General features: G+C 42.8%; 1 long non-coding RNA gene across 2 annotated transcripts in view; it reads left to right on the top strand.

Moving 5' to 3' along the window:
• LOC136385321 (uncharacterized) overlaps positions 1-4673 on the top strand; it is a 69845-nt gene extending 65172 nt beyond the window's left edge. For both annotated transcript variants that reach the window (XR_010747802.1, XR_010747805.1), the window contains 2 exons: positions 4177-4325; positions 4630-4673. This is a non-coding gene — a long non-coding RNA (uncharacterized lncRNA). The remainder of the gene's footprint in view (positions 1-4176; positions 4326-4629) is intronic.
• The last annotated feature ends 5989 nt before the right edge of the window (positions 4674-10662 follow it).

Genomic DNA, 10662 nt, shown 5'->3' with positions numbered 1-10662 from the left:
CAAGGAAGGCCACACCCCCTTGCACCGATTAGCTGAGGTGCAGAGAGGGGCGTGTCCTCGAGGAAGCTCCGCCCACACAACCTCTCTCAAATATTAGCTGGAGGCCATGAAAGGGGCGAGGCTAAGAAATAGCCCCTCCCTCTGTAGCTAGGCAGTTGGGGGAAAGCTAGCTGAAGAGCGCCGAAACGTTTCGCGCCTGACTGGGGCTTGAGGGGGATGCATGTGACGTATAAGGCAGATTGTTCTGCAAGCGGGAAATCGGCCACGGTTTTGTTTTGTTTTTTTCTTTTCCTTTCAACACCAGAAAGTAAGTCTGACTCTGGTTTACAGTTTCTTTTCAGAAATCCGTTTAATCACGATGCCAACTGCAGTTTGTCAGAATGAAGGAGAGATTTCTGAACATGAATTTGCATGTTTCTGAACATGAATAGTTTTTATCTCTGTATAAGAACGGGGCCGAATTAAAACACGTTTCCATTACAGAGAGATACCCCTAGCACATGCGTATCCAAAGGGTTTGTTTGCCCTTTGCAATTGCGGCAGTGTCGCCTTTGCCTGGAAGGCAGCCTCCAGGAGAAAGTGACAGGGCACATGACTGAATAAACCACACACTGCAAGAGAAATCTGTTTATTGTTTCTAACGCTGGAACGATGTTTAAGCAAGTGAAGGAGTATGGATTTTCCAAAATACGTGGACAATAAAGGTCTGATTTACCTAACGTTTGCTTGGAAAAGAGAGAAAATATAGTGTATTTATGGGACTTAGGGTAAAGAGACCTGAACGAATCAGAAAATCTAGTTTTGGTCCTATCTGCCTCACATAAGCCTCAGCAACATCATCTGCAAATTGCTAATGTGACCTTTTACATCATGCTTTTTTGTTTTTATGATGATCAAGAGAGCTTTTATTCCTATACCACCTTTTCACTAGGTATATTCCAACCATGGGTTGGAAGTAAAAGCAAAATAGTTTTAGAATTTTAGAATAAAAAGTCATGCGATTTCAGAATTATACAATTTTAGTTATGGGAACCACAATCTTGGTTGCTCAGAAAAAGGCAGATTTGTCAGCTCAGAAAGAAGATGCCAAGAAGTGACCCCTGTCCCTCACACTCCAGAATTTTGAAGGGAGCAGCTGAGAAGGGGGCCACTGGGAAAACTGTGCCAAAGAGAAGGAGGGGAGGTGACACCAACCTAATTATTACTTTCCTGACTTTAGATTATATATTTTTATACATAAGGATGTATCAAGGGATCAAACCTAAATAAGCATCTTTTGTCATGCACCCACCAAAAAATAGAAGGGACTTCAGAAATCATCTAGAGTCTACTAGCTTCATTTTACATACAGTGAAACTGAGACCCAGAGATGGGAAAGGATTTGTCCAAGTAAGTGACAAAGGAAGAAAATATTCAAAGCAGCATCCTATCTTTCTCGTACTGCCATTTTCAGTGGTGTTAATGCAGGAACTCTCTATTGACCTTATGTCATACTTCTATGAATTCAGAAATTCAATGCAGGCCCAGGTACATAGCAGAACTTGAAAATAAATTACAAGGAAGAAAGAATACCAGTACTCTTCTATCATAAGTTCATTCATCAAATATTTACTGAGTGCTTTACTACATACAAGGCAATGTGCTGGACACTGAGGAACTGTGTTGCCCCCAAGGAATTAGTTCATTCAGTAAATATTTATTGAATACTTTTTATGTGCCAAGTCCTGTTCTGGGCACGGAAAATACAACAGCAAACAATCATAAAAACCCTGCTCTCAGAGTGGAGGGACTGAGAAAAAAGAGAGAGAGAGAAACTTATGGACACAGATAGCAGTGTGGAGATTGCAGGGCAGGGGGAGAAGGAGGAGGGTATGGGGGGTAAATGGTGATGGATGGAGCCTTAACTTGCTGGGGCGAACACACAATATGGTGCACAGAGATGTGATGCAGAATAGTGCACCTAAAACCTGTATGATTTTGTTAACCAGTGTCACCCCAATAAATCAATTAAAAATAAAAAATTTAAAGACAATAACAAAAAATAACCCTGCATTCATGGAGTTTACAGTCTCAAACAACAAACACATAAATAATATGTAATGTGTCAAATGGTGATGAATGTTGTGGAGGAAAATCAGCCAAGGAAGTGAGATAATGTACCAGGATGGTGGTGGAAGGAAGGGGGAGTGTAATTTGTGTGTGTGTGTGTGTGTGTGTATAATTTTATTTATTGATTTTAGAGAGACAGAGAGAGAGAAGGAAGCATTCATTAATTTTTCCACTTAGTTCTGCGTTCATTGGTCGCTTCCTATATGAGCGCTGACTGGGATCAAGCCTTCAACTTTGGTGTTTCAGGACAATGTTCTAACTGACTGAACTAACTAACCAGGGACAGGAGTAAAATTTTAAGTAGGGTGATCAGAGAAGGCCTATCTGGGAAGGTAACATGTAAACAAAGACCCGAAGAAGAGAAAGGAATTACCTATTAAATTGTCTAATAATCAATCTATTATATTAAAACTAAACATTCCCTTAAGGCAAACACTAGGTAATCTGATCCACAAATTCCAAAATGTGTGCACAAACAATCCTGTTATCCTTGTTCCTTTTTTCTTTCTAGAAAGGTAATGTATGTCAGGGCATGGTGGAGGAGCTTACACTTCAGTGGTAGGTGGGTCTTAGGCAATAACTACAGTAAGGTTGTCCTGGGTAGAGAGTTTAAAGGAAACTTGAATTAAAATAATTTAGAAAAAAATTGTCCTCAGACGTTTAAGGATGTATGAATGTGGACAAATTAGACTATCAGAAAAGGAATAATGTGTATGGGGTGTGCATAAGGATCTTAAGAGTTGAGAGTCTGAAAGGAGTGTGGCTTATATGAAAATGGTGTTACGCCTGACCAGGCGGTGGCACAGTGGATAGAACGTCGGACTGGGATGCAGAGGACCCAGATTTGAGACTCCGAGGTCGCCAGCTTGAGTGTGGGCTCATCTGGTTTGAGCAAAGCTTGAGCCAGCTTGGACCCAAGGTCGCTGGCTCAAGCAAGGGATTACTCAGTCTGCTGAAGGCCCATGGTCAAGGCACATATGAGAAAGCAATCAATGAACAACTAAGGTATTGCAACGAAAAACTGATGATTGATGCTTCTCATCTCTCTCTGTTCCTGTCTGTCTGTCCCTGTCTATCCCTCTCTCTGACTCTCTGTCTCTGAAGAAAAAAATGGTGTCAGGTTCTGTAAGTTTGATATAATTCAAAAGAAATGTGCACAGATCTTGTTATATGCCAGGGCGTCTGGAGAGTGGGCACATCAGGGATGAATAATACACAATCGTTCAGCCATAGCAGACAAAACAGAGACATACAGAAATAAGGTTAAGTATGCGGGCATGAGAAATACAATCAAATTGAAAGGATTTGGAAGAATCCTATAGGAATTGGGCCATGTAAGACCAAGGATTGCAACTTGGGGATAGAAATCTGAGAGAAGAATTTTAATGAAGGACCCTGGGCAGGTGAATGTAGGGGAAAGAGAGGTGAGGAAAGGTATGTTGATAGCTCAGAAAAAACAGACAACTAGAAGAAGCCTGTGATAGTCAATTTAAAAAAAAATTTTTTTGCCTTTTACCATAAGCCTTTCATTTTTTAATTTTATTTATTTATTTATTTATTTACAGAGACAGAGAGTGAGTCAGAGAGAGGGATAGACAGGGACAGACAGACAGGAACGGAGAGAGATGAAAAGCATCAATCATTAGTTTTTCATTGCGTGTTGCAACACCTTAGTGGCTCATTGATTGCTTTCTCACATGTGCCTAGACCGCGGGCCTTCAGCAGACCGAGTAACCCCTTGCTGGAGCCAGCGACCTTGGGTTCAAGCTGGTGGGTTTTGCTCAAACCAGATGAGCCCGCACTCAAGCTGGCGACCTCGTGGTCTCGAACCTGGGTCCTCTGCATCCCAGTCCGATGCTCTATCCACTGTGCCACTGCCTGGTCAGGCTGTGATAGTCAATTTTATGTGTCAACTTAGCTAGGCTGTGGTCCCAGATATTAAATCAAACATTAATCGAGGCATTGCTGTGAGAGTATTTTGTAGATGGGATTAACATAATAGTGGCCTTTATGTAGAGGAGATTTTTCCTAGACAATTTGGGTGAGTCTGATTCAATCATTTGGAAGGTCTTATGGGCTGAACTCATGTTTCCCTGGGGAAAAAGGAATTCCACTTAAGGACTGCAATTTCAGCGATTGCTAGATAATTCCAGCCTGCCCTTCTTGATGGCCTGTCCCATGGATTTCAGAATTGCCTATCCAGCCCCAACAATGAGGTAAGCCAATTCCTTATAAATAAATCTCTTAATATATATCTACTACTCTGGTTGACCTTAACTCATACAAAATCAGATTTTGGAGAGCTCTGGATGCCAGTTTCAGGATGCTGAGGGTGAAGACTAGAGTCCTGATAAGGGGAGATTGACTTCCTAAACTGAAGAGAATGGGAGTGGGAAGAGCACAACTTATTTTGTTCTAGAAAAGGCTGAAGAATGCCCTCTTGCCTATATTTCATGTTTCCAATTACCTCCAAAGCTCAGGGCCACTGGGAGAATTTTTTTTTGTGTGTGACAGAGACAGAGAGAAGAACAAACAAGGACAGACAGACGGGAAGAGAGAGAGATGAGAAGCATCAGTACTTTGTTGCGGTACCTTCGTTGTTCATTGATTGCTTTCTCATATGTGCCTAGACCAGGGGGCTACAGCAGACCGAGTAACCCTTTGCTCAAGCTAATGACCTTGGGTTCAAGCTGGTGAGCTTTGCTCAAACCAGATGAGCCCACGCTCAAGCTGGCGCCCTCGGGGTCTCGAACCTGGGTCTTCCGCATCCCAGTTCGATGCTTTATCCACTGCGCCACCACCTGGTCAGACACTGGGAGAATTTTGTAAACACCCTCCCCATTGTAAGGGCTCCTTCCACCCCCCTGCTCTATAGAAAAGGTTTGGTTTTGCTTCCCTCTGAAATCCTGGACATTATAGGACAGTCTAAATTCATCTATTTGTTCAATCAGTCATTTGTTTTATAGATATTTCTTGGGAAGCAGCTATGGGCAAAGTATAATGCTCAGACTTCAGATTACAGAAGTGAATAAGCCGTGTCCCTTTTCCTCAAAAAGCTTTTTAGACTTCTAGATGATTATTATAACAACAGAGAGAAAGAAGTCCTCCTTCTCTCTTCCCACACTGTGGCTCTAGAAAGAAATTGACACAATATCTCCCTTTGCTGAGCCTGCCACTTCAATCCTAGTGCAGTAGGCTTCTTCTAGCATCACCTTGGACTAGCTGGGCCTCCTTGTCACCATCAAGCAACTTTTCCTGCTCCTGGTTTTCTCTCAAGACATTTTCTCTTTGTAGTCTCTCCTGCTTATGTCTGAGTTTTCCCTCTGTTCTCATTGGTCATATTCCCGCTTTCACTTTTTCAGCCAATAGGAGTTCAGTGTAAAAATAATGTCAGGTGGGTGTTCACTTTTGTAAGTGTTCCAGAGGGTTTTCAAAAGCCACCACAGCCTGACCTGTGGTGGCTCAGTGGATAAAGTGTCGACCTGGAAATGCTGAGGTTGCTGGTTCGAAATCCTGAGCTTGCCTGGTCAAGGCACATATGGGAGTTGATGCTTCCTGCTCCTCCTCTCTATCTTCCTCTCTCTCTCTCTCTCCCTCTCTCTCTCCTCTCTAAAATGAATGAATAAAATAAAATAAAAAAAGAAATAATCACCTCTAAAAAAAAAGCCACCACAAAACACATCACATCTGTAAAGACTGCTTGTGACCAGCTCACCAGCTCTTAAGAATTGTCCTTTCCATTGGGCCCTTGACTCTCAAACTCATGTTTTCTGTTTTCAGTAAGCATGCAAGCTCTTTGAGGGCAGAGACTATGCATCTCTTAGTCCCTAGCATAGATTCAGGTTTGAAGTGGATGTGCTTTAATTACTTTTTTATTTATTGATTGATTTTACTTTATTATTTTGATTGATTTTAGAGAGACAGAGAGAGGAAAGGAAAGAGAGAGAGAGAAGCATTCATTTCTTTATCCATTTAGTCATGTATCATTGGTTGCTTCCCATATGTGCCCTGACCAGGAATGAAGCCCAAACCTTCCCATTTTGGGATGATGCTCCAACCAACTGAACTAATCAGCCAGGGCCTTTAACATTTTAAAGTTGATTTTATTTTATTTTTATTTTTTTATTTTTTTTATTTATTCATTTTTTTAGAGAGGAGAGAGAGAGGGGAGAGAGAGAGAGAGAGAGAGAGAGAGAGAGAGAGAGGAGAGAGAGACAGGGGGAGGAGCTGGAAGCATCAACTCCCATATGTGCCTTGACCAGGCAAGCCCAGGGTTTCGAACCGGCAACCTCAGCATTTCCAGGTCGACGCTTTATCCACTGCGCCACCACAGGTCAGGCCTAAAGTTGATTTTAGAGAGGAGAAGGAGAAGAGAGAGAGAGAGAGAGACTTGTTGTTCCACTTATTTATGCATTCATTGGTTGATTCTTGTATGTGCCCTGACTCGGGATTGAACCCACAACCTTGGTGTATTAGCACTACACTCTAACTATCTGAGCTACCCGGCCAAAGCTGCAGTGGATGCATTTTAAATGCTTAAGAATTTGAATTGAAATTTGGATTGACACTGAAGATTAATTAGGAGATGACTCTTAATGGCTTTTGAAAAGGATTCAATGTAGGATTCCTTTGAAAGAGCAAAGGACACATAGGTAAGTCATGGTTTTATTAACATAACTATCTTACAACAAATCCTGTTTTAGAAGATATATCTCAGAAAGCAAAGTTTGCTTGTTTTACCTTATGTATCATTTGGCTGGACCCTTTGGTAACATTTTACTCTCTTAGGGTTTCCGTCAGTTGGCTTCCTATGAATGTAAGTTTTATTGTACAAAGTTAGCGTCCTAGAGGCTAGAATCATCTAAGGATTTAAGAGATGGGAGATTTCAGCCCCCACTCCACCCCAGACAAACTGGGATTAGATGAAAGTGGCAGGGCCAAGTGAGTTTAGTGGTTTGGTTTGGTATTTAACTTTTATGAGCTTGTGAATTGTCTCAGTTTAATTACTGATGAGAATATTTGGGTGATGATAGAAGTACTGCCTTTGTTTTAAAAAAAATCCTTAAATGAAAGAATTTAGAGAAAATGTACTTAAAAAAAGCTAATTGGCAGTCTGGTCCAACTTTGTCATTTTGCATATCAAGAAACTGATACTCAGCCTGACCTGTGATGGCACAGTGAGTAGAGAGTTGATCTACAACACTGAAGTCACTGGTTTGAAACCCCTTCCCAGATCAAGGCACATGCGAGAAACAATCAAGAGAAGCAACTATGAGTGATGCTTCTCGCTTTCACTTTCGCTCTCTCTACAAGTCAATAAGTCAAATCTTAAAACAGAAACTGATACTCAGAGAGGGGAAGTAAATGCCCAAGGTCACACAGCTAGTTCGTGGAAGAGCTGAAAGTAGAACTAAAGTCTTCTGGATCCTGGTGTAGGGCTCCTGCTTGCAACTCTGTTATAGAGCCAGGCTAGTATGGTGTTGGTCAAATAAGTTTTTAAATATAATATATATGTTTGCTCGTTTATAGTTTGTATTGGATGTGGGGGACAGGCTGTAAGCAGGCAGGGTCATTATAGCCTAAGGCTTAGTTTTAAGACTAAGCTTTTCCCCACACCCTTGACTGATTGCATGATGTGAGGTGGTGCACTCTCTTGAAAAAATCCCATTATGCCTCAAATAAGTGACTTTGTATCAGAGACTTCCTTATTTGTATATTGGATTAAAGGTTTTGATTTCTACACTATAAAATGGGGGCAGACAGGGAGCTTGCTCTCTCTTGGTTCCTGCTATCACCATTGCAGGGGCCTCCCTGATCCCTTGCCCTTCATAGGAAAAACAGGCTTTCTGCTTTTCTCTTGTCTTCTCTTGTGGCTTGCTGTTGGGCAGATAAAATGTATTATGCTCACTTTGTTAAAGATGCCGTCGCCCAGGTGATATTAATGTGTGTTGGGGTGGGCTAAAGGCAGGCAGAATCCTTGTAGCCTGGGGCTTGGTTTTGGGATTAAGCCTTTCCTACCCTTTTTGATGTAGGGCGGTACAATCCAATCATGCCTTAGAGAAGTGACTTTGTATTAGGGACTTCCCTGTTTTGTATATTGGATTAAGAGTTTGGATTGCTACACTATAAAACGGGGACGAATTGGGAGCTTGGGCTCTTGGTTCCTGAGGTTAGCATGAGAGAGCAGAGAGAATAGAGCCAGCAGCGGGAGGAGGCCACGTGGAGAAGGCCAGGAAAAGCAGCCAAGATGGTGGAGTGCTGAGTGAGATGCCAGTTTGTACAGAGTTTGTATCTGGGATAAGGAAGGAGATGGGGAACTGAGGAGAATAAGGTTGGTGAGCTAGAAACCTTTGATTCTAGGAAACTCGGATAAGTCAGTGGCTTTGTGAGCACTGAGTGTGACTGGGTTTTGGAGCCCAGTGTGTATTTTTACTTGCCCGCCGGGTGCAAGGTAGGATTAAAGGGTATGGCCCACCAGTTTTTGGCTCCATGGTTTCTTTACCGACTGTCTGAATCCAAGGCGAACCTGCATGGACCAGGCTGCTCTGATGGTGGCTCTGGCCTTGCCTTCTGGCTTTACACTTGCCTGTCTTGGTGAGACACCAATAAACAGAATGGCCCACCATCCTCCAACTCTGCCATTTCTTTACCGTCTGCCTGAATCCAATGGGAACCTGCATGTGAATGGCCACGATGGTGGCTCCTGGCCATTCAACTGGCATAGTCGGCAGGATTTGATATAGTTTGGTATGGGCTCAGGGCTGCAGAAACTGCAAGTGAAATCAGAGTCTCTTCTATTGTTTAGCAGGGGGGAAATTTGTGTTTTCTACTTGGTTCTTTGAATTATTTCAGAACTCTAGAGGCATTGTACATTCTTTTGGTGCCTGATTAGGAAAAGCAGGAATACTTGTCCTGGCTCTTACTTTCCTACCAATTCTTCTGTCCTTGGTGGCCAAGAATCCTGCCACCCTGGTGGGTTGGCTCAGTGGTAGAGCGTCAGCCTGGTGTGCAAGAGTCCCAGGTTTGATTCCCGGCCAGGGCACACAGGAGAAGCACCCATCTGCTTCTCCACCCCTCCCTCTCTCCTTCCTCTCTGTCTCTCTCTTCCCCTCCCGCAGCCGAGGCTTCATTAGAGCAAAGTTGGCCCGGGCGCTGAGGATGGCTCCATGGCCTCTGCCTCAGGCGCTAGAATGGCTTTGGTCGCAACAGAGCAACGCCCCAGATGGGCAGAGCATCGCCCCCTGGTGGGCATGCTGGGTGGATCCCGGTCGGGCGCATGTGGGAGTCTGTCTGACTGCCTCCCCATTTCCAACTTCAGAAAAATACAAAAAAAAAAAATCCTGCCATGGTCATATATCATTTTTTGAACTATAAATCATACTAAGAAACAAGAATTCTAGTCACTTCCAAAAAACTGCAAACAGCTTGCCCATGTTGCAAATTTATCCTAAAATTTATATGAGGTAGGGAGGGAAGGCTGAAAGTTGAGTAATTAGGGTTCTAGAGAAGGCAAGGAGAACACATTACTTCAGTGGCTTGGACACTCTCCAGTGTCATAATGCCATAATCGAGAGAAGGGATTTCCAACAGCCATGTTACCAAGGTCACATGGCATGCATACCAATTAAAAGATCAGATTCATTGCATTCTGTGTTGGATATGACTATATCTAACCTCACAGGAAACCCTTAGGCACAGCACAAATTGCTTTATTTGTCAATCAGATGACTCACAACCTAACATAATAGCCATATTATCAGTCAGTTTCTGCTTGAGGCAAGAAACCAGAGGAAGAGGTCATTTTGCACTTGATCTTAGCCGAAAGTCCTAGAAGAGGTCATTTTGAAGAGAGGGTGGGGCTAGAGGGTTATCATCATGTAGGGTATTAAGAGGCCAGAGGAATATATGAGGACCCAGAGTATCCTGGTGAGAAAGGGGTAGGAAATAAAACCAAAGGTTGGGAACCAAAGCCAACTTTGTATTTTTAGGATGTTCTGCCATGATCCTGGGAGCTGAGCTGCCCTCTCCCCTGGACATCTTTGAAAATCATTTCTCTTGCTGCCCTGGGAAGGCTGAGTTGCCATAATTTGGCAAACTGCTAGGATTTGAGTGTGATGCGAGGGAACTAATCACTGGGCACAGTAGATAGGACTCTGTCACCAGCTGTCACAGGGACACTGGCTAAGAGTTTGGAGTTGAAAGCCCTTTCCTAAGAACTGGACTTAAATTTTAAAGAAATATGTATTAGAAGTTCCAGCCTCTTTCAAATATAACTGCTTTTAGCAAGAAGGATGAGAATGTGGCGAGGAAAGGCAGATGTCAGAGAAACAAGTCAGGGTATTGGCTAAAGGCCAAGAAAAGCCTTGGTTCCATCTGACTGTGTTCACCCCAGTATGAAGGTTCTCCACTGAGGTAGCAGGCACATTTCCCAATTTCAAAAGACAGGTTCAAGGGAGAGGAGATTTTGCAAATCCCTTTTGAGGGGAACTCACCAGAAAATGGTTTTGACTGAAAACAATTGATATTTTAAAAAAATATGTTATGTTAAGCATT

The sequence above is a fragment of the Saccopteryx leptura genome, chromosome X (assembly GCF_036850995.1).
Source record: "Saccopteryx leptura isolate mSacLep1 chromosome X, mSacLep1_pri_phased_curated, whole genome shotgun sequence".
NCBI lineage: Eukaryota > Metazoa > Chordata > Mammalia > Chiroptera > Emballonuridae > Saccopteryx > Saccopteryx leptura.
Note: the sequence above shows the minus strand (reverse complement) of the source record. Positions and strands in the feature narration are given on the sequence as shown.